The following is a 23,548-nucleotide window of genomic DNA, read 5'->3' as shown; positions in this document are numbered from 1 at the left end:
TCTGATTTACTCAGGACGTCACAAGAGTCATTGCCCAATCCCTACTGCCGACATAGCCTGCCAGGGCACACTGTCTGTGATAAACACACCTAAAGACCGAGGGCGGCACAACACAGTTTAACTTTAGCAGTCAGTGCAGCCCGCTGCTGCAGTAGCTCCCCCCGTGTTTAGCATCGCGGCCCGGCCGAGGCCCAGCGGCGTAATGATCACTTGCAACCGACCCCATGCAGACCGTGGACGCAACCGGAGTAGTGGTCTGGTGCCTTAGCACGGGCAGCCTAGCCATCCTGCACTGCCGTCCAGTGCCTGGAGCCATGAATGCCGCGTGATTCAAGGCCCCTGGAGCACAGCTGCGGCACTGACCGGTGGACGTCGTGGCTGGCCCCACTCTTTTGGTGGATACAGAAATGCTAGTGCCTACTGTTTAATGTACATTACTGCTAAAGAACAGTACTTAATGGTGGAAGACTGAATGATGGATGAAATAATTAATGGATGACATTTTGAGTGACAACCAACTGCTACTTGAATGTTACACTAGTAATTGTAAATGTTTGCATGTTTTGTTTTACGTGTAACGTTTTAGAGAGAGCCTCATAGTGCCATGAGCTGTGCTTGAGATGTATATTGTGTTTGTAGCAATTGGCAAGGTGTCAAAAATAAACTATGTAATAGTGAATCAACAATGCATTCTTTAAGAAAGCTGCAGGGAAAAGCATGCTTGTGACTTCCGTCAGCTTGTGCAACTCTCTGCGAAGTCCCTATAAGCAAAGTCAGATTCCATATTTTAAGTTCCACTTGCTGAAACACCCATAATGCGTTCCTTATAGTGGGTTCATCACAGCAACCCTCCCTTTAGTTCACACATGCGTGCGACTCAGATATGAGATGCTAGTGACAAAATCTATCCGAGCAGATTTTCCTGACCACTTCTCTCACCAAACATGCCTTCTCAGGACCATGAGTTGTAAGCAAAATATCAGACTGGTCAACCCAGTGCAGTAACCATATAAATAGATTATTATCATATGAAATACTACAAAAGACCTGCACATTTGCTCAAAGCTGCACGCATACCGAAAAACCGTGAAGTGCATGATTGTCTCAACCCAATATAAAACTTATTTTGACTTACACTTAAGTGGTTGTCAATTTACTTACTTTTATGGTATCGCACAACTTGTTGTGATGTGTCTGTAAAACATACCTTTTGTCCTGTATGTCTGCCCTGAATTTTGATCTTCTGTCCTGAATTTTTGTCCTGAATTTTGACCTGCTGTCCTGAATTTTTACACTTACCGTCCTGAATTTGCACCCATCCCAGTTGGTCACCCTAGATGGGAGAGGTACCTGGGTTCTGTGAGGAGACATGTAATATAACTGCATTGTGCTGTCCTGCTCTTTAAAAAGGTGTGTCTACAACTCTTTCCTAAGTTGGAGCAGTCCTGATGGATACAGGGATGTTTTTCCAGATCCTTCATGCGTAGATGGAGAAAGTCAATTGCCTGTTTAGTTGTTGGTCACCACCCTTTTAGCTTTACTATGTGTGTTTGAACACATGATCCTAAAGCCGATCTCACTGCTCAAATAGATGTAATTTCTGATATTTATATGTTACCCTCATCACTTGATTTTGCGCGCGAGGAAGTGTCACTCATAGTCGGTGAAATGTCACTCATAATTACACTGAAATTATGAAAATGTCACACATAGCAATCTGAAACCTTGGCAGCTATGTTGAAAGAGTCGACAGTAAAGACAATCACTAAAGCAGCTGCTGAAAATGAGATTGAAGTCCACAACATGCCATACTCAGCCGTTGCTTTGGCTATTAAACCCACGCTAGACGACGAGCTAGCTCGACCCCAGAACAGCTAACTGCATCCACGCACAGAAAACAAATCGAAAACGAAACCATAGGTAACAGGAAGCATTTGCTACGGAACCCCGGACCACGAGAGGCTGGGCAATCACTTCCGTTGAGCCAGAGATGGGCGGATAGTGCGTCGTATGGGGGGCGGGTCATTTGTCTCAACCAATCACTGGAGCCATGCGTGTTCAGTACCAGCTGGCCCTTCGGAGTGTCTACTGTAAACTTTTCAATCATGAATGAGTAGTTATCATTTGGCTTTTTCTTAAGTCCGGTCTGCTCGTGCACAAATTAGAGTCGAAAGCAAAGCAGGTAGGCGATCAGTTTTTAATACATTTTTAAGGTCGGAGGGTTGGTGTGTATGTTCAGTTTAAAAATAACACGTTATCGTCCTGTTTCGCTCAGAGAATGTTTTTGCTGTCCTAGGTTTATAGTTGTAGGTTTTATAGTTAGGTATTTACTTTAACAAATTTTGTCTTGCAGCAGCCTACCCTCTATATCAGGCATCTAAGGGGATGGTAGTTCAAGTTAAATCTCACCCGAGGTGTAAGGTCTGTGCCTACCCCATTCTGCATTATTTACCCAATGTTAACTTAAAAACAAGCACTAGCAATGCCAGCAGGTCCTGCTTTGAAGGATTGTTGTATGGTAATGTGAAACATTACAAGTAGATAGCATGGGGATACAAATGTATTTTTGTGGAAAATTGGTATAGGTTCAATGGTGAAGTATCAGTCAAGGCAGACCTAAAAACCATGTAGGTTATGTTATGTTATGTTACTGCAATTTATATAGCGCAACAGCTGCCCCAGCAAAGGGGCGTCCCGGCGCTGACAGCAGAACAGCTAACACAGAGGTAGAGGCAGGCTACATGGTGGGGAACAGGTACGTTTTAATGGCTTTCTTGAAAGCCAAGTAGTTAGTATGGCTCCGGATGTGGATGGGCAGCGAATTCCAGAGGTGAGCTGGGCTGCCCTGCTGCGGAAGGAGCAGCCTCCTGCCCGCACTCTCCGAAACCTAGGAACCATCACCCAGTGCTGGCATAGTGAGCGGAGCTGGCGAGTGGGGACGTAGGGGGTAACTAAGTTGGTCAAGATACTGGGGGTGTTGAGTTTTAGGGCTTTAAAAATGATGCAAAGGGCCTTAAATTCAATTCTCCTAGCCACCAGTAACCAGTGTAGCCGGTGGATAGTGGCAGACACTGGGCAGGACTTCCACAGGCCAATCAGATATTTGGCTGCTGCGTTCTGGGCCCGTTGGAGCCGCGCAATCTCGGCCTTATTTGCCCCTATATAAAGAGAGCAGGCATAATCCAATCTGGACATTATAGATGCCTGAATGATGGTCTGGCGCGTAGGTGGGTTAGTTACTACCCTCCTCTTATCTGTGTTGCTGCTAAAGAAAACCTCATAAAAATTACAGTTATCTAGGACACTTTAATAGCATAATAGTACCATGTGTGGCAGTAAAAGTTCACCAGGGAAACTCAGAAAAGAAATCGGATCAGAAAGTTCAAGCTCAGGCAGCTGGATAAATAAACACAATGATCACAGCTGTGTGACAGTCAATCACTGTTTTTGTGGAAGTACACAACTTCTGCCCAATCAAAACATGCACCCCTGCCTCCCAACATGTGGGTGGAGCCAAAGCCTCTCCTGGTTATTCTCACATAATTACATAATTGTCTGACAACAGCTGCACGGGCAAACCAAGCATAAAAATAATGAATTAGTTTGAGGTGGTCTAAATATTATGTTTAATAACATCAGAGGAAATATTGTCACTTGATATTACCCACTTGACTGCTAGGGTGGCACACATTTTCTGCCACCCAGCTTTCCCACACATCTCCCGATAGAAAAGGTACCCCACTTGTGGGGATTTCTCTGTCGCCTGAGATAGCAAAGGGTCCAAAGTGCAACATGGACCAGCAAATCTTTTCCACTCCCATGCCCAAAATCCACAGCTAGCCACATTGCTGATGTCTCAGCGTTGCGTTTTTGGGTGTTTCATGTTGTGGGTGTTAGGCTGATACACACAAGTAGGGTAGCTTCTCTATTGGGAGAAGTGGGGGAATGCTGGGTTGTAGGTATTTGTGGATCCCTAGAGATTCCAGAAGTTTAGAAATGTCTGTGGTTGGTAGGTTTTCTCGAGTGGCTTAGTGGGACGATATTGGACTATAGCCACACTCTGCTGGCCCATATGTACAAACAACATCCAAAAGAGTCTTAGTTTCCTTTCGCTTACCATAATTGAAGCAAAAAGACTGTTGAGGCTTTAGGAGTAAGAGTGGGTTCTGATGTCAGGATTGGCCAGACCCCACCCCAAATATTTATTTAAAAATGTCATGACATCCAGTGGGCTTTCTATACCATAGTTGGGGCAAACCTCCTCTATGCTCCTGTGGAGGGGGGAGGAGGAGGGTGGCAGGAAGACTCGGTTGCCCCTTTGGATGTGGGGTATGGCCCAATGCCAGGGTGGACCACCCTCATCCTTTAGGTGCTATTTTGAAATACCTGCTACCTAGAAAGTTTTATGCCCCCCTCGCCCCAAGGGGCAAATTGAGCGCAGAACCCCTCTCTGTGCACTGGGAAGGGGGTGGACAGAAAACTGGTTGGCCCCGGGTTAATGCCAGGGTGGAACACCTGCACCTTTCTTTTGCCCAAATTTAAAATCCCTAGTGTCTAGTTGGCTTTCTACTCCCACCGCCCCCCAGTGGGTGGAAAACCCCCGATCTGCTTTTCCCGTGGGGCAGAAATACTATATTGCCCACTTTAGGGGGTTGGAAGCGTGACCCTCTAACAGGGTGGGCTGCCTCCACCCCTTTGTTTATTTTTTTAATAAGAACAGCATGTAGTGGGCCTTACACCTCCTGCCCGGGTGGCAGATTGGGGGCATACTACTAATGTGTCTCACAGGGAGAGCACTAAGACGGTAATGCCCCTTTTGTGGTGAGGGCATGGCCCTATGCATGGGATGCCTCCCCTAGCCCTTTGTTTTTTTTATGACTTTGCCCGGTATTTAGTCCCCTTTCTGACCTTTCTTGTTGGGGGGTACTATAAGAACAGCAATTTCCAGTAATTAATTCAAGCATTCCATCCCTCACCTTTTTATTTTTGCAGTTTACGCCCTATGTATGATGGGAATGCACAGACGTGGTTGCTGTGCTTTATGTGCAATAGATCTCATGCTGTACCTTACTGATGACACCAAAATAGGCCGAAAATGGTCTGAAGTTGCTTTTGGTCTCTTCTGAAGAGGACCTTGACTGGCAGTTCAGGATAGACTGCTCCCATGTGGCCCTGGGTCGGTATTGATTTGCATAAGGCGGGCCTGTCTAGAGTGGCACGGTAGGCGAAAAACCATGGACTGGAATGTGGCCCGAGCGATTGCCAGTGGCTGAGATTAATTCAAGCATTCCATCCACCTCCTTGGTGTTGTTGCAGTTTACACCCTCGGGGGATGCATATCCCCATTAGATTGTAATGCCTCCTTTTGGGATGGGGGCATGGCCCTATGCATAGTGGGCTACGCTCACCCCCTAGTTTCTTTTCCAATTTTGCCTGGTGTGTAGTAGGCTTTCTGACTCCTGGGTGTAGGTTTTGCATTTCTTCTTCGCTTGATGCTTCCAAGCGCTGAGATCATCTTAGCACGCATCTGTGTTTAGGGAGGCTTTGAGTGGTATCAGATGAATTTAGGCATACCAGAGAGGGCAGCATTTCTCTAATCTAGGTAAAATCAGTGATTGGATTACTCCTTGAGATTTTGATCTTGAAGGACCCCCTTTGATAAGTCTAAGCTAATGGCTTCTTTTCTAGGCGCCGTGTTGAAATGGTTGTAAAGGTTGAGTTTGTTGTTGAGGATGAAAACAAGAGATCTCACGTTTTCAAACATAGTTGACAAACTGTCTAGAATATTGATAAAATTCAGCGATTGTTGCACTGGGATGAAGGAAGTGCATCATGAGATGTTATGTTATTCGTATTTGAAAGGCACACATATCATCCAGGAGGGTATGCAGGCGCCTGGTAGAAGGAGTTGGCTGGAAAGTCTAACCGAGGCCTATTGAAGAGCTTCAAGGACCGCGTTAGCGGTCTGATGGAGAGGAGGAGCACTTTTCATGCTTTGGGTACGAGGTGGAAGAAGGTGCAGCCTCCCTCTTTGGCTCGCTGGGTGTGGGGGACACGGGCAAAGTAGTAGTTTGGCCGAGTAGAGGTGTCTAGTTGGAATAGGACACTACCCCGCATGCGTTACTCCGCAGTGCCATTACCCCATAGTTTTTACACTTCAAAATCTTTTACAACACAGGCCTTTAGACCGCAAACTATTGCAATACATTACCCATTACAACACAATTTACTATTCTAACTCCATGCAGCGTTACTTTGGGGAATGTGTTGTAATAGTTTGCGGTGTAAAGCCGTGTGTTGTAAAAGATTTTGTAGAGTAAAAATTGCAGAGTAGTGCATGCGGGGTAAAGGATGTTTTCCGTCTAGTTGGGATGTGAAAGCAGATTCGGTTGTTAAGGTACCCAGAGCCCAGTTTGTGCATACCTTGTAGATGTGGGTGAGCAGTTTAAAGAGGGCATGTTTCTGGATCATTAGCTGGTGGAGGTCTTTCAGATGCTTGTTAATGTGTGCCCTGAGCCGTAGGGTGAGTGTGAGTCTGGTGTCAGAGTTTTGCATCACCTGGATCCATTGGTGAGTTTAGCTACCATATCCACATAGAGTGAGTTGCCATAGTTGAGTCTACTGGTGAAGAGGGCTTGTATCGCTGTTCTGTGAATATCAAGCAACAGTTAACTGGATATTTTCCTGCGCATTCTAAGGGTGAAAGAGCATGAAAATGCAACAAAGTAGACTTAGTTGGACATTAAAACATTAAGTAGTTAGACATGCTCAAGGGGTATGCTGATGGTTTCATAAGAAGGGATAGTAGTGTGTTTCCATGAGTCCGGGCAGGTGGCAGTGGAGAGTGACAGGTTAAGAATGGGGATGAGAGCAGTGCAGATTGGTTTGAGTCAGTGAGTGTAGATCTAGTAGGGGCAGGGCTTGGAGGGAGCTCCCGACTTGATGGTACACATGATGGTGGTGACATCCATGGTGGTAATTGTGGGCCAGCAGGTCATGGTTGTTTCCGAGAACGTATTGGTTTCCGTGATGAGGTTAAGGGAGAGAAGTTGTTGAAAAAGGATTTAATTTTCTCTACAAAATGGCTGGCTAGCTTAGCTCATAGTTCCTCAGAGGTGATGATTAATCCTTGACAGTGGCAAAGGTTTCCATAGAGGAGTTAGAGCTGTTGGGTATATGGTAGAATGGAGCCAAGCCTTCAGTGCATTTGATGCAGTGATGGTAGATAGGAAGTGACGATTTGTAGGTTGCTCTGCATGTGTGGTCATGGATGTGTCGCCAGCACTGCTCCAGTTGTTTACAGTGGAAGTTCATAATTCTGAAATCCTCAGTGAACCAGCTGGCCTGGGGCATAGTCTAAGATTTGGAGGGGGTTTTCATAGGAGCCAGGGACTCCGCGCTAGATATTATCCAGGAGTTTAAATTGGCTATCGTGACTGATGAGTCAGCGGGGTGAGGAGGGTGTTTTGCAAGGAGCTTGGATACCCATTTGCTTTCCGGAATTCTGTTCCATCGCTGGTGGGGCTTGGCAGGCCTGTCCTTATTGAGCACCTGGATGTAGGAGTGGATGAGGGAGTGGTCCGTCCATGCTAGCATGATGGGGTTGTCCACAGTTATGTTGACGAAATTTGTGGAAAGGGGGTTGAGGAGTTGGCTTGCCGGTGGGTGGGGCCACAAACCCATTGGATGAGGCTCAGATTGCCTATGTAGTCTAAGAGGTTGGGCAGTATAGTAGGGTGCCTCTGATAGTTGAGCCTAGGTACTATAGATGTTGAAGATTAGCTGCTCCAGCCAGAGGTGATGATTCAGTTGATGCCCTCAAGATTGATGATGGCTATGCTACCTCTGGGTTTGTTTTTGTTAAGGCTGTCTTGTTTGATGATGGGGTGTTTGGCACTCGCTCTGTCCGAAGCAGTCGCAGAGTTAAGCCAGATTTCTGTAGCTCAGTAAGAACTCGATTTTAGAGGGGCTTAATCTGCAGTACCCACACTATTGTCATGAGTAGCTGGGGCTTTTGTTGGGCCTAACGCCATCCTGTACCACTGCAACAAAATGACACCCCAAATCTATGATTTAGGCAGCCAGCATCAAGCAGAACCCCACAGAAACACAAAGGATCTGTGTCAGGGCGCTAGGCCAGAGATGTGAAATCTATAGGGAGAGGTGGCTGCAGGCAGTTCTTGGAGTCGGGGATCTCTGCCTTGTGGTGGATTTTGGGCCTAGCTAGCGCCACAGTCCTGTCAGAGTGGTGGCTTTGGATAATGGCTGCTCCTAGAGGATTCAAGAAAGGGGCTGCATGGCTCCTTATGTGCAGTGGCCCGAATGTTGGTGACAAGACATTTACTCCCTCTGATCTGGAAGTCGGACTGCTGAGGACCTGCAGTGGACATTGGGCTGCATTCAGGCTCCTTGTACTTGCATGCTACGTGGGCTGGACAGTGGTAGAAGGGATGACTCATTACAATAAGCTAGCAGAATACTTTGAGAGGTTTGGGATCCCCTCTGCCTCCAGGTGTGCTCCTTGACTCCTCGCTCGGACCTGGCCTTGCTCTCTGGGCTCCCCTCTTCTTCCTGGTGATATTGGTATGGGCTTTCCCTGCCAGGCCACATTATTATCCTGCAATTCAGATGGGCGCAGTGGTTTGAAACCCTGATTTCCAGGGAGGCCGATCTCCGGCCCTTCTACTTGTTGCCCAGATACATGACCCTGGCTAAGGACACAGACAAGCAAACAGGCCTAGCAGTTCCCACCAGCCCAAAATCGATACATTTTTAAAACCCACTGGTGCAAAATGATACTCTCTGGGAGGGAGAGACACCTGTTGTAGCGGCTGGGGGTAGGGCCCCACAGGCTTGGGACACAAACGTGATCCTTTAGGCAATCCACAGCCGCTGTCGGGTCTGAGAAATGAGAATCGGGGAAGAGGACTCTGACATGGTCATGCTCAGACGGATCTCAGAAATACTTTGTTCAGGGTTACAGGGGCAGGCAGAAGGGAACATCTCTGAAATAGAAGATGTCCTCCAGAGTCTAATGGCAACGGTGAGGAAATGATTAGCATCATCTAGGGCCTTCTCAGACTGTGTGGAGGATGCCAAGAGAAGAGCCACCGGTGACGGCATCCAGCTGGTTGCTTATTTGAGGGTGTGGCTGGTACCAACCTGGATTCCTTCCTGAAGGGCCAGATTTGCTATTGGGTCCCTGGACCTCACCTCTCCCCCTGATTCACCTTGTGTTGAGGGCTTCACTTTGACCCCTCATCACTAGAATACTGAAATTCCGAGAGTGCAACTCTATCCTTTGTGCTGCAAAGCAAAATGCCATCAAAATTGACTCTGGTAAAATACAAATTTTCATGTCTTACACCAGACTTGTAAAAGGGCAGTGTAAACAAAAACTGAGAGCTTTACATTTTGAATAAAGGCTCCTTTATTCAGCGAAACTCAAATTCCTCCTGGACTTCAAGGCATTCTTCTTCGATTTGCCAGAGACATCCTTTGATTGGTTAGCAGAAAAGAAACACTGCGGAAGGGCTGACCATCCTGGATATGGCCTGGAAGACCATGCTGGCTCAAGGGAGTCCAGGCCGGGAAAGAGACTACAGGTTGGTGCGGCCATAGCCAAAGTAGAGGTGGTGAGGTTCTCTCCCCGATAAGGGGCTGGAGACTTGGTTGCGTCTGGCTGCTTGCAGTGATCTTGCTAACATGGACAGTTCTTCTGTCTGTAATTGTAGTTCTTTGTTTACCATGTAATAAACATATCTATGCCCTCTGGGGGAGGGGTGAGAAGAGAAATAGACTCCATTATATATATAAAGGTTGCAGTGGTGCTCTCGGTGGGACCTCTTGCCATATCATGCTGGCTCATGGACCCTGTTCAAATGATTTGTCTTCTCTTCCCTCTGTCCCCTTACTTCTGATCTTGCCCTGTTGGAAAGTGGATTATTGGTAGGGGCAAATGTTAGAAAAATTTGGAAAAATCAAAACAATGGATTAAAAACAGTTTTAGTCCAAATTCCAAAAATCAAACTCAAAAGTTTTGTTCTAAGTCAATTTAGAGGATTATTTAAATCATAATTCACTTTACTGAAAGGTGTACTCTTTAAACACAAGTCCTCATCCACACCGCTGAGCACCAAATATTGGAAAGTGGATTATTGGTAGGCACAAATGTAGGTCTGCCACTGGCAATAAGGCCACTAACACAGTATAGGGCTCAGAACAGGTCTTAGAATTTTTTTCCTATGCTCAACCCTTGGTAACGTGGCTGTGAGCAGGCAGGCTTAACTACAAAGACAGGTATGTAAAGCATTTAAAAACACAAATTCAGTAAATAATTAAGACACAACACAAAATTAAAATCCAACCCCAATTTATAAAAATAGGAAATATTTGTATCTTTTAAATGACACCAAAACGGAAAAGAAAAAAAAAACATCCACTGTAGGGAACCAGAGAGATGAATTTTTAAAAATGAGTCACTTTCTACTGCTTAGAAACCAACAGTGCCCCTTTTGGTCATTTTGTTGCCTCTGACAGGGACAAATTCACCTTTAGCAATTGTTCTGGAGGATCTCTCACCAGTCTTGTGCAGCCCCCTCCAGAAGGATGGGTCCTGTTAGAGCTCCTTCCTGAAGTTCTTCTTGTGGGTCCCAAAGTATCCAACACACAATCCACGGTTCTGGAATCTCTGAGAGGGTCCCTGACTTCAATTCACCCTTACATCTCCACTGGTAGTACTCCAGCCTGGGTATTCTTTGTGGTGATGGCCCAGGTGAGTTCTGTTAACCTGTAGCTTGCAGTAAGTCCACTCTTTAGTCCTTTAGACACAGGTTTGATCCACAGGGCTGTACTTTCAAATGGTGCAAAAAGGCGCAATCTTCAGAGTGCAGGCCTTTGGAAAATGCTCATCAAACCAGTGCAGACCCTTCTGATTCTCTTAAGCTTCAAGCAGCAGATCTGAGAGGCACCGCCTCTCTCAGATACTTATTCAGTGTTCTCTGGGGTCAAGCAGGAGGGCACTCCGGTTCAATGAGCTGCAGGGTTCCACCCAAAGGTCTGACCACGTCCTGCAGAGTGAGGCAAAATGCTAACCCAGAAACCACTATTCTTCCAAAATTCAATATGTTAGAATTTTCAGCAGGGAGAGAAGAGCTGGCTAAACACACTCCTAGGATGGCTTATCTCCATAGTCTCTCCCCCTTGCATCTGCTCATTACTTCCCTAATCCTAGCATCTGGATGGAGGTGAACAGGGTAGGGTTGTAAATGACACTGAGTTCCTCCCCTTCTCTTGCAGTCCATGGTTACGACTCCTCCCCTGCTCTGACATTCCTATGCCCAGCAACCTCTCCTCCCCAAGAGGCGTCCTAACCCCAGGGGTCATTTATCACCTCTTCAAAGCAACCAGACTCACCCACTTATCTCTGACAAATCAGGGCAGAGCAGTACGTGGTTGAATTGTGGTTTACAGACAAAAAAAGTCTTATAACTTCTTGTCTGTACATTTTACAATTAATTCAACAATACCATATTGTTGTATTTATTCTTACCATTCTACTGAGTCCTTTAATCCTAGTTTTTTGGCTTTTCTTTCTCCAGTTATTAACTAATAACCTTTTCCAATGTTAACCGATGGCATGGGATTTACAATGAGAAAAGTGACTTGGCCATTTTTCCAGCACCAGGGCTTATAAAAACATATTTTATAAGTACGCTACATATATCTACAGGACCCCCACCCCAGGAACACCTAGGGGAGACTTTAGGGGTTCTGAATATGTAAAAATATTGCAGATCCTCCCTCCCCAGTGCTCCTACCACCAAAGTCGATTTTGGGCAGCACTTTATCACAATGTGGGGAGTGAAATGTGCAATTTCACTTTACCCAGGGCATATAACACTAATTTTATAAGGGTCCACCTTATAGATACCTGACCCCCCCCCCCCCCTCCCACCCCTGTGACACCTATGGGAGACCATGGGGGTACCTAATATTCCCAAACATTGTAGGTTAAACATTTTTAAGTGCCCCAAACACAAACGTTTGGGCACAATTTACTTTTTAAAAGCAGTCTTGTAGCCCAGAGCCACTTTAAAACTGACCTCAGGCTTCAGCAGTGCACACATGCAAGTACAGAAAGGGCTGCTGGCCTCTAAACTACAATGCCCTATTTTATACTAGGGGCTGATAGGTAGTTTCAATCCCCCTGCCCTATTATGTACTAGGGCCTTATGGGGTAGGTCATGCCAATCACAGGGGTACCCCAACCCTTAGTGTACCCTAGTGTATGTAGGTGTTTACATTGTATTCTAAGTGTTCAGCATAGCACTGGCCCTGGGCCTGGTTAGGCAGAGCCCAGGGTCAGTCAGAGTCAGTTACCACCAGTACCAGTCAGCAAAAAGTTGGGGGTTGCCCAGGGCACAGGATGACTTTGCAAGATGCCCCTTTTGAGCTTTTTACGTATTCCAACTCTTCCTTCTTTCAAAATATTACTAATCCTTCCCATCTTGGTCCCGCACATCTATCCACATTCTGTTCTGTATGAAAGGGTTGAGTTGGAGGTTTTTGTTAATGGCACTGTTACGATGATGCACTGTTGTGTTTGGATTGCAGGTTGGTGTATGTGTATTAAAGGTGACGGATGCCGCATGCCTCCAAGTGTAGTGTGGGTGAGGGGCAGTTGCATGCAGTTATGTGCCAGGTTTGGCATCTTTAATTCACTAGCAGTGATGACATACACAACCCATGCATGGTCCCACATATTATTTTGAACATGCCTAAGAATTGGCGAATATACAGACATCCCCACACCTCGTCAAGTCCGCATTCTCACCTGGAACGTCCATGGCATAGTTAATTAAATAAAGGGTGTTGAAGGGACAAATCTACATGCAGCCTAAAGATTTGATGTTCACGTTTTCTTTTTACAAGAGACACCATTGTAAGGGATGAAATATAATTTTCTGGCACAATACCATACATGCAGGTTTTACAAGGGGCCTGAAGGATAGTGGTAAAGGTAAAGGCTGTCTGCCATTCCAGAAGTTACACACGTGGAGGGACTTTATTGAGCAGTACATTGCACAGGGAAATTAAATGGGAGAGCCCTATCACTGATGAACAAATACACACTGGATTTGTTAAATGTTGCTTTCTTGGAACAGTTTGGCTCTCTCCTGTCCCCTCTCCCTCAAGGAGCTGGTGCTAGGTGGAGACCTTAATGGGGTATTGAAATTGTGTGAGGACAGAAGTGGCACAGAGCTTCTTGTCCAGCATGCAGTCACCTGCCTAACTAACTTCAATGTCTCTATGGGCCTTAGAGACGTCTCGCGCCATTTCCTCGCTATTCAGTATACTTTTACTGCTTTGGTACACATAGATTTTCTAGGATCAACTACTTCCCAAGGCCAGGCACTAATCTCCATCTGGCCAGGTGGATACTTCTACTTGCCCAAAGCCTCTCAGATCACTCTTGCACTAAAGCTTATTGGGGAGTGGAATGACGTAGCTAGAGGCTGATCGCAATGCAAATTATAGGGCCTGTGTTGAGTGTGAGGCCGAGCTGTAAGTCACCCTGATCCACGGCTCGGTGGTATCACCTCTAGTGATTTGGAAGGCATTAAAGTCCTTCATTAGAGGAAGGTTCATGAGATAATATACGGCAACAGAAGGAAATATCTCAACTTTAAACACTCCTCCTGGAGTTGTAATCATCTTTCCTTGCCTACCCAGAGCCAGGAGACCTAAGAAAGATTGAGCATAACAAAACAGTGCTTAAGTAGACTCTTCTGGTAGAGGCCAAGGTGACCTAGCAGAATATATCAATGGGGAAACAAGGGCAGGCTGTGCAGGCGAGGTGAGCTCAGCAGGTTTATCAGCTGTGTGTTGGACAACAAGGAAGGTGCGGGGCGAGATGGGTATGCCTTAGCTATAGCCTTTGCCTGCTACTATAATTCATAATACAATGACACTAAACCCCTAATTCGGATGACATAGCTGGCTTCGTAAGAGGTCTCCACATGGGTGACCTCTTGCATCCAGACAGAGACTCCCTAGAGGGTGAGATAGCTGTTGATGAGTTATTGCCAGCCCTGGGTCAGCTTCAAAGCGGGAAAACTCTTAGGGTGAATGGCTTTCATGTTGCGTTTTTCCAAGCATACGGCTCAAAAGATGTTGCCCCACCTCAAGGCCATGCTCAAGTTTGTTTCACCACAGATTAAATGCTTCTGGATTCAAGGACAGCGTAAATTATGGGGATTCTCAAACCCACAGACCACTGGAGCTGTGTGTTTGATGGTGGCCAGTTACCCTTGTTAATTCTAAAACCAAATTACTTGTGAAAGTGCGGGCTAACCGGCTGATAATGGTCATTGGCTTTCTGGTCCAACCTGACCAGAACCACTTAATGTGTTGTGTAGCTCTCAGGGACAATAGTCTATGCCCTCACAACAACCTCAACCTGCCAGACCCCGCTGGGCGGACCACTGACCCATCTTTTGCTAAATAATTTGATTGAAGTTAGATGAGATTACGTGTTTGCAATCCTGGTAGTTATTAATTTTGGCAACAGATTCTTACAGAACACTCACCTTCTCTACACCCTGTTGATGGCCAGAGTCCGGAATGATGGCATACTTTTGAATAACTTTAATATAGAATGGGGCATTAGACCGCGCTGCCCACATCCCCATGCCTATTTTTTCTTTCCATCTGCCCCTGGATACCCTACTGCTAAGCTTTGGACAGTCCCTGGGGGCTGGCAATAGAGAAATCTTAATATGCAGATGACGTATTCATAAATCTCCAGTAAGCACAAGAGTCCGGTCCACAGGTGCTGAACATCATAGACATCATTGGCGAGTTCTCTAGCCTACAGATCAATCAGTCCTAATCAGTGGTTTACCTGATAGGGGTGGAACAATCTGCTCTTGAGTCGGCCTCAGATCTTAGACCCGTCACAGAAGACTTCACATAGTTAGGGGTTTATATGACAGTGGAGACTGATGATGCATGGCAACACAATATGACATGGCTCCTCAGCTGGACAGACTGGAACAATCTCTAGTTGTGTCTTCTCTTCCCTTGTACTTAAGGTGGTCACTTCTCTCAGACTCTTACATATGCCTCAAAACTACCCATACAAAGTCCTTTGTGTTTTTCTTGCTCACCCCCGCTCCCTCATTCAGAGCTTCCTTTGGAACAGGGGCTCCCCAACAACTGCAATGGTAAAATGCGTCACATCCTCATTCAGTGTCCGTGTGGGCATGGCAGACCTATCAGCCTATTGCACCTAACACTGATAGCTGTGAGTGAGTGGCTACACAAATCGATCTGCACCCTATACATTTCACACTTCCACACCCGTCCATCCCAGTTACTCTACTAAGACTATGGCGGGAAGCCTTACATGCGGTAGGTTGCGGACGGGGCAGGCATAAGAGGGAGGCCTCATTATGGAAAGCTACTATGCTGGTCTAGGTATGTGATCTATGGAGACCTCCAGGGTGAGACAACATCGAGATTAGGCCTGAGCAAAATTTTAATTGTGTATGTATAATTTAAATAATTTGGGGAATTTAGCATTATGCTTGTGATACTAAATTGCTGGAATTATGACATTGCACCACTTTTCTGTATTTATGGGCCATTACTGTCAACACACCATTTGTGGTAAACACTTTACCCCAAATGCACCGGAACAGTAATGTGAGTAGAGTAGCTGTTGTTCCTGGTGCTTTTGTGTTTTTGCACTATTTTCTAGCGCAAAACAATTCAAACTAAAATATAGCACTACATTATGGATTTCTTTATTTTAGCACTAAATTATGGATTTTTTATTACTCAAAATGTTACCAACATTCCATGAAAGCAAATTCCGCACATTTTGCACACCCCTAAACCGGATATCCACATTTGGTGATGTTATGTCCTGTCACACCTTATGCCCATTTTCAGAGATTCAAGCTCAGTTTGATATGCACAAACATCAGTTTTTCCATATCTTTAGTTATGACATCCCTTTCCCACAAGATTTTGTCTTTTTACCAATCACTTATAATGAATACTCTGGACACCTTCCCTACTCAGACCCGCTTTGAAGATATCTATGGGATTAAATTAAATTGGCTTCCAGGTGCTAAGAATTCGCAACAGAAGGAAGGGTTTAGCTGACTGTGCAAGTCATACTGTTGGAATAACCTGGTTTTAAAATTTTCTGAATAAGGTTTTATAGTGTGCAGTCCTAGGTTTTAGATGGGGAGAGTGCCAATGTTTGGCTGCTAAGTAGAAGAAGAATAGCCTTCCAGTATGGCTGAAGTGATACGTGGAATGAATACCAAATTAAGATTTGCAGATTGTAGAGAACGCCTTGGATGTTAACACAGATTATGTGCCCTTGGCTATGGAATGGACTGGAATTAGAAAGTGCTTTGAAGACCAGACAAAGAGATTTGAATAGGGATATTTTGCCAGTGGATAGAACTTGAGAGGATGTGGATTGATGACTTGAAAGATTTAGACTCATACGGGCATTCTGCACCAACTGAAGGAAGCATAGAAAAAATCCAGAATGTCAAGATAGAGGGACTGATCGTAATCAAGATGGGAAATTAAAGGGGCTTGAATCACAGTCTTGTACATGGATTCAGGTGAAAAGAGCATTATTTCCCAGAGGGTTCTTAGAAGTAGAAACCAGTTGGCTGCAACGCATTTAACTTGTGGGAGAAAAAGGCAAATTATGATCAAATCGAAAACCAAGATTTGTTTGCTGAGGCTGCAGGAACCAGAACAGGTCTTAACTGTGAAGGCCACCAATTGGCTGACCAGATGTCAAAAGGTTTACCAGACATCAACACCGCAGTCATCTCATTTAATTTAAGGCAGATGGCCTTTATCCATACCACAGCTGGAGACATACAGACACAACAAATTTCTTCAGTGAATGCAAAATATTCTGTGATAGAATAACTTATTCACTCACTCTTAAATGAGGAATGGTGACACATCCTTGTGGATATATCGGGACCTAATTTTGAGCGATCCAGTTTGAGTATCTTCACAGGGTATATCTTACTAGGAAAAACTCTAGTACATTTGAGGGACTGTTTCTGCAATGTAGGAGCCACACAGGAGACTTCTTGCACACAACATGGGTGTGCCCCAAAGTGCAACCCTTTAAGGAAGATGTGTTTTATATCCCAGGGACATTGTGGGATGGCAGATTTTGGTCTCCCCAAAGCTTAGTATTGTCTCTGGTATAAAAACCAATAAATAGACACTTGCCCTACTTCATGTAGATCCCAATTTTCCCCAAAGGGACCTAGACAGTAAATAGCGCAATGCTGGCCCACCTGTTGTGGATGAAAATGCACAGAGGATGAATCACTCTATGATGCTAGAAATGCAGATTATCCAGTTACAAAGCTTGCCCCATGATGCATCATAAAATCTGGGATAACTGGACAACGTATGGCAGTGTTACAGGGGTGGTTATAATACAAAATTGTGAATTATTTCTATAGTGAGATTTGGGGGATAGGACTCTAGGGGATGTTGAGTTTTGTGTGCCAAGTCATGTTAATTTGACTACTCTTGTCCATTTTTACAATAAAACCATGTATTAAGGATGATTGTTCTTGGTATTGTGATTGCACAAAAAAGTCAATTAAATTGCTTCTTTTAGAAAAAAACTTGAGACCAGATGTTCTATTTCATTTTCAGAAAGCCCTCGCAAATTGCGCACTGATATTTTGTGAATGAAATGATATTTTGTGAACTGACCTATGTGCTAATACGTTGGTTCGCAAAATCACCTGAATGAAGGGTGTCGCAATTCGACTCAACTCATCAATATTCATTAGTACGGTGCAAATTGCGATCCACTGTGATTAAGTGCCATCAAAGGGATGGTGTTGAAAGAAACTGGGTTTGATACTGTTAAATCTGAAGGGGGAAGGATCAGTTTACAAAAAAAAATAATAATAATAAAAAGACACCCCAATTGCCATAAATCAAGCATTAATTAAAATAGCAGACAAGGAATTGAAACAATTAGCATTCATAAGTTACCTTGTTTTATTAAAAAAATGTATTAGTTATTAAGCACTCCACAAACTGTCTAGATTAAAATACATAACTATGACTTAATAAAAAGAAATAAGAAACAGAATGCATCACACAAAAATTAAAGTCAGTACAAGCATGAGATCACAATGTCCTATTAGTTAGCATAGAGCTTTGTCCTTTTTTCAACAAATGAAGTCCTAGAGGGGGATGTTTGCATTCCATTGGCCACCTAGAGAGTTCATATAAATCAAGTGACTTTACTTTAAATAATGGTTAAATGTTCAGTATTGATCACATTCTCATCCAATCTCAAAATCTGCCAGTGATGTGTTTCGATCTTCTTCACATGGGACATAATAATTTAATGAGGTCATCCTCGGTGTGTTAGACTTTGTAAATGTGGACACCAGCATAGTCAAATAAGTTGAGGACACGTGAGCTAATTGTTTTGGTTAAATCGCGTGCCACTGCATGGTTCTCTGTGTGCTGCCATGTAAGCAGTCCTCTCCTTAGAGGAGCCGCAATGAACAAGTCGCATTGAGTCTATGCTGTCCTGCTGTTCTTTAAATTTCAGTGTGGTGCCATTCGTATGTTCCATCAAAGCTATTAGCTCACTTGTCTTTGACCTATTTGACTATGCTGGTGTCCACATTTACAAATGATTACGCCCTGAGGATGACCTCATTAAAATAATTATGTCCCATGTCCCATCACACTCTGAGGAAATCCAACTCTTGAAAATTCTCCTATGAGTGTCATAAATGGCAAGTTATTATTCTTGCCTGATGAACGGTGGCAAGGAGGTCAAATGCCCTTTGGGTCAAATTTGACTCCTCCAACTGATATTGGCGCTAACAGCAACTCGGTCTTATCTTCTGACTTTCCACCGAGGCAAGGAGAACAGGTCCTACAGAACTTCTCTGTGCATCCCTAGCCAGAAGAACAAAAGTTCCAACCTATCCTGGGTTTTTCTTATGCCCAAGTGATATTCTAAGTGCCTTTGTAGTCTTGTGTATTAAATGAACCAGTAGCCTTTTGCAACCTCCTGGCTCAAGGTTCTCTGACCCGCTGTAAAGCTGTTCATCCTCCCAGCCAACATAATGCCTTCCAACCCCCTCCTCACTGACCTTGACTTGGGCTTTCTTCCAGAGTCCCGATTTGGCTGTCTCATCCTCATCTGCCCATCAAACAGGGCCAATGTACGCCATGGCCTGTGCCTTCTTAGAGTCTGCCTTGATATGATCACTACCCTTCTTTGTTCTTTGCAAATCTGTGGTGGTCCCGGGCTCTTCGTGAGACTGAGGTGCAGCCTGTGTTTTAGTCAGCATAACTGATGTTTTCCAAGCCATGTAGGCATCTGGCCTAACACTAAACCAATGACAATACAGTTGTTGCCAAAGAGACATCCAGCACCATGCTTCTCTCGCTCACCCTAACTCAGTCATCACAGACAAGCCATTGATTTCAATTTTAATTCAAGCATGTGGGTACCCCATGTCATCCCTTCTGGATACCAAGCTTGTACCACCGGCACCAGGAAGAAGCTCCTTGGGTTTCAATTACTTCATCTCAACCTGTAAGCACCTGTATCCTTCAGGGCAGGAACATTCTTCCTAAGGTACTACCCTCCCATCACGAACTCCATGGTATTTTGATGGACATGTTTGAGGGCATCTGGTCCCTTCCCTAAATGTATATTGCTATTAGTTAAAGTGTAACAGGAACCTCTTGGGTCTCTTCACCCTCTATGGACACCCATACAATGATAGGTTCATCTGATAAAGCAGCTTTCACCTCAAAAGTTCTCTTAGAATACCCCTCCTTGTGACCTTCTATAACTAGTAATCACTTTTAACTTGGAAGAACCTTTCTGTCCTCCCGTCTCTCTATGTTCCTGGTATCCAATTCCCTTTTTATCTTGGGTCCTACTTTGGACCCTTGGATACTGCCCTGGCCCATACTTCCAGTTTTTGAATGAGTCTGTCGAGGCATCGTCTCTGCTTTTGCTTTAGAGCACAGCTGCTCCAGCACTATGGTAATCCTGTTAGCCAACCACTTGTCATCCAACATTGAATCGCTGGATCCTTCTGACAAGTATTGGCTGAGGTAGTGTGGCAGAGGGGCTCTCCCTTGAGTCCCTTGGTTACCTTCAACAGGTTAAGTCATGAAAATCTACTTCCTCTAACGTTGTAACTATCATTGTACTGTGCAGGTATGCTATGTTTAAGCCAAACTTATTGTTCTGTTCATGAAAGTTTGACCTAGCACTTGTAGATCCCACACAGTTTGCCGCCAGTTGTCAGATCCTGCTCAGGGGGCTGTCAGCTGTCAGGCGCTAATGGCCCCAAACATTATGGTTGAGGTTGTTTACCTCTGGGTGAGGCTCGCGGGTATTGTGTGCAGTTTCAACAGCAGTTACTGACAGAGTCGTGCCTGGCTTGCCTCTTCGTAGAGCACATTGATGTGTATGGTCTGGTGTCACTCTGTAGACCCTGGCACCACTGAGCAAGCGTTCTTAGAGGTTGTGGCCTGCTTCTGGGCTTACGTAGGCTCTCATCACATCGGGTGCATTCCAAACCTGGTTCAGTGTGCACATCAAAGCAGTTGCTGCTGCGTCTTTGGCTGATACACATAGCAAGGCAGATGCAGCCTTGACCTAGGACAATGCACACTTCAAGGAGGATCCAGCTTGCCTCGAGCTGATGTGTGAGTGTACACAGATTTGTATAGTTCTTCTATCACACCGCAGAGAAACCGCAAGACCTTCTGCAGCATGTGTTGATCCTGGTTCCTTTCTCTGAGACAGTCCATTTTCTGTGGGTGCTCTTCTGACCAGGAATGCTGCAGAATTCTTCTCCTGGACAGTCGCTCTACCTGCAGGAACAGGCATACAGGCAAGCAGATCCGCAGGTCCTCCATCAGAAATACATTTGTCATATAATGTAACCCATCTCTGGGAGATTTCAAACACCGCCCTGATCACACAGCAGTCCTCTGCTCTGGGGAGCACTCACTTTCTTGGTCATAAAGAATTTACAACTGGGAAAAAAGTGGGTTTGTTTGGGTCTCACTTTTTTACACATTTCCTGGGCACTATATTTTTCTTTTTAATGTCTAGTTTTTCTCAGATTTAAATTGTGCTGTATATCGATGATTATTAGCTCGCCTCTGTTGACTCAGATTGCCTGCCTAATTTGTTGGCTTTACAATATTTGTATCAGCTTCTCTTGTTGAAGTCAGTATGCAAATAATTGAATTGATATATTCATGAGAGTGTTTAGTCTATGAACAGTGGACAACTCCCTCAACTGGATCTTTCCTGTAATGTTATAAATTCATCCCTTTATTAGGCCTCAGCTAGCGTGGCTGCGCACATGCGCAGCTCGCTCGGCGAGATTTAATGTCTTTGAGGAGTTTCAGTAAAGGGCTTTAAGCACCGCCCCTCTTTTCCACTGGCTGGCGTCACCGTTTATTCTAAACGGTGGCCAGCCATTGGAAAAGAGCTTTCTATGTTGCCTCCCTTTGGCTTTTTGGGACGGTCTACTTGGATTCCCTCACCTGCTTTCCTCCCTTCGCAAACGTTTTCTTATCTTTATGGGGCCATGTGTTTCAAACACATGGCCCCATAAAGACAAGCTCCGGCGCAATCCTCTTTCACAGTCGTAGTTTAACTCTTTAGTGTCTCTCTCTGTCTAGCCAGAACTAGCCGCATATGTTTGTGTGTTCACAGTATACACTGCTGCCTGTTAATGCACACAGCCCGTCTCCAGTATGTCTGTCTTTCACCTCTGCACATGTGATGCTCACATTCTAGCGCCGCGGTGCGCGCTCACCTGCTAGTGGCCGCTGGAAATGGGATAGGTATGCAGCGTCCGACAGTCCACCTATGTATTGACCCCAAGGACACACGTGACTGTAAATCTGTGCTGGCTTACCTTTTTGTTACAGTCAGGCTGCATTGTAAAGTATCTTATGGGGTAATGCATCTGCTGCAGAGATCATCGCATCGCCCAAAACTTCCAAGGTATAGATGTGGTAAAATAACTCTGGCGGTTAATGCCCTTACTGACGGATCGTGTGCACTGCTTAACGTAGGCACAGGAGGTTTAACTCTTCAAGCACAAAGGTGAATGGGCCAGCTCAGAGCACAGCCCAGAACACCAGGTCACAGATTTGTAATTGATGTAGATAGCTTAGTGGGTTACTGCTTTGGCTGCAGCTATCCTTATGTTTCCCAGCTCAGGTATGCCCGTCTGTCCCTCGCGCTCACCAGTGCCTGCATACTGCTCTCCTTTCCATCAGTCCATCTCTCCCTCGTTAATATCTGCCCGTCTGTCCCTCGCGTTTGTCTCAGCAGCAGCCTTCAACTTTCTAGATGTGGCCTTCTCTTAGTACATCACCTATGACTTGCGTGCAATAAGAATTATTTACAATTGCCCTGACCTAAATGTGGTGAGCTGTACTCGCGGTGAGTTTTCTTAGACATCAGGCCTAAATACAAAACAGTTCTGACAAAGGCAATAGTCATATCGTTAATGTACCAACCCATAAAACAGGCATGTACAAAGGCACATTTTAGCATGCCTGTGTTTGCATTAGTCTGCACATTAAAGCCAGAACAACTGGCTTTTGTCAGTGCTTTTGTAGCATGAAATGTCTGAATTATGCTCATCAGCTTGGAACAAACTGCCTACATAGCATTGTTTGGAGCTGAACATTGGCATGCATGAACTATCTTAAAGCTACCTGCTGTGTCGTGTGCTGTCATGTAGCACTGACACCCTACTGGGGCATCCATTGTGGTTTGTGATTGTTTGCTAATGATGGCTTCAAGACTCAGAAGGTTGGATTTTCTGAATACTTCTCTGAGGAGCTTTTTTCAGGTGGCTGATGTAAAACTTTGGAATGCTCATCCCAGAATAGGATTTTGTGTCATAGGTATTAAAAGGCGGCTGTGGGTGCTGAAGCGTTGCCCGAAGTGTAAGATACTGTTTGTGCTGTTTGGCGTTAGGTCTTCTCTGCATCAGTGGCTTTATGTGTCATGGTAAGGAGTATGATGATGGTTGATAAAAAGGATGTACTCATTTAGTCCTCATGTTTTCTTACATTTGGTGGCATGTCTCTCCACCTTTCACTGTAGATGTCACTTAGACAACTTTGAGGTCAACATCAAGAAAACTAAAAAGCAAACCCAAGCAGGTTTGGATGGATTTATTTTGAGAAATGATTTAAAGCTTGCATCTGAAGGTACCTAATAAATGGGTGGAGGAGGATACGCATGGAAATCCTGAGGTAGGGAGAAGCCTGAGAGAGTATAACACAAGCAGAAACAACCTAAGTGGTAGAAGCATTGGCCAAGCCAATAGGTTTCGCCCTTGCCAGATCCATTAGCTTTGTCAAAGTATTCAAGAAATATTGCACATCAGCGCGATCTGCTGTGCAACACGCCTTGAAGTCAAGGAAACAAAAACGCTATGATGCA

At 44.9% G+C, this 23,548-nt stretch overlaps 1 protein-coding gene across 6 annotated transcripts in view; it reads left to right on the top strand.

Annotated features, from left to right (window-relative positions):
• Positions 1-2,028: 2,028 nt before the first annotated feature.
• Positions 2,029-23,548, top strand: part of DCAF4 (DDB1 and CUL4 associated factor 4) — a 291,122-nt gene continuing 269,602 nt past the window's right edge. For 2 of the 6 annotated variants that reach the window (XM_085627273.1, XM_085627272.1), the window contains exon 1: positions 2,042-2,182. The gene's annotated coding sequence lies outside the window, so the exon portion shown is untranslated. Of the gene's footprint in view, positions 2,183-23,548 lie in introns of all 6 variants that reach the window. The other 4 variants (XM_085627274.1, XM_085627275.1, XM_085627277.1 and 1 more) reach the window with 4 other exon arrangements.

The sequence above is a fragment of the Triturus cristatus genome, chromosome 9, assembly GCF_964204655.1.
Source record: "Triturus cristatus chromosome 9, aTriCri1.1, whole genome shotgun sequence".
Classification (NCBI taxonomy): domain Eukaryota; kingdom Metazoa; phylum Chordata; class Amphibia; order Caudata; family Salamandridae; genus Triturus; species Triturus cristatus.
Note: the sequence above shows the minus strand (reverse complement) of the source record. Positions and strands in the feature narration are given on the sequence as shown.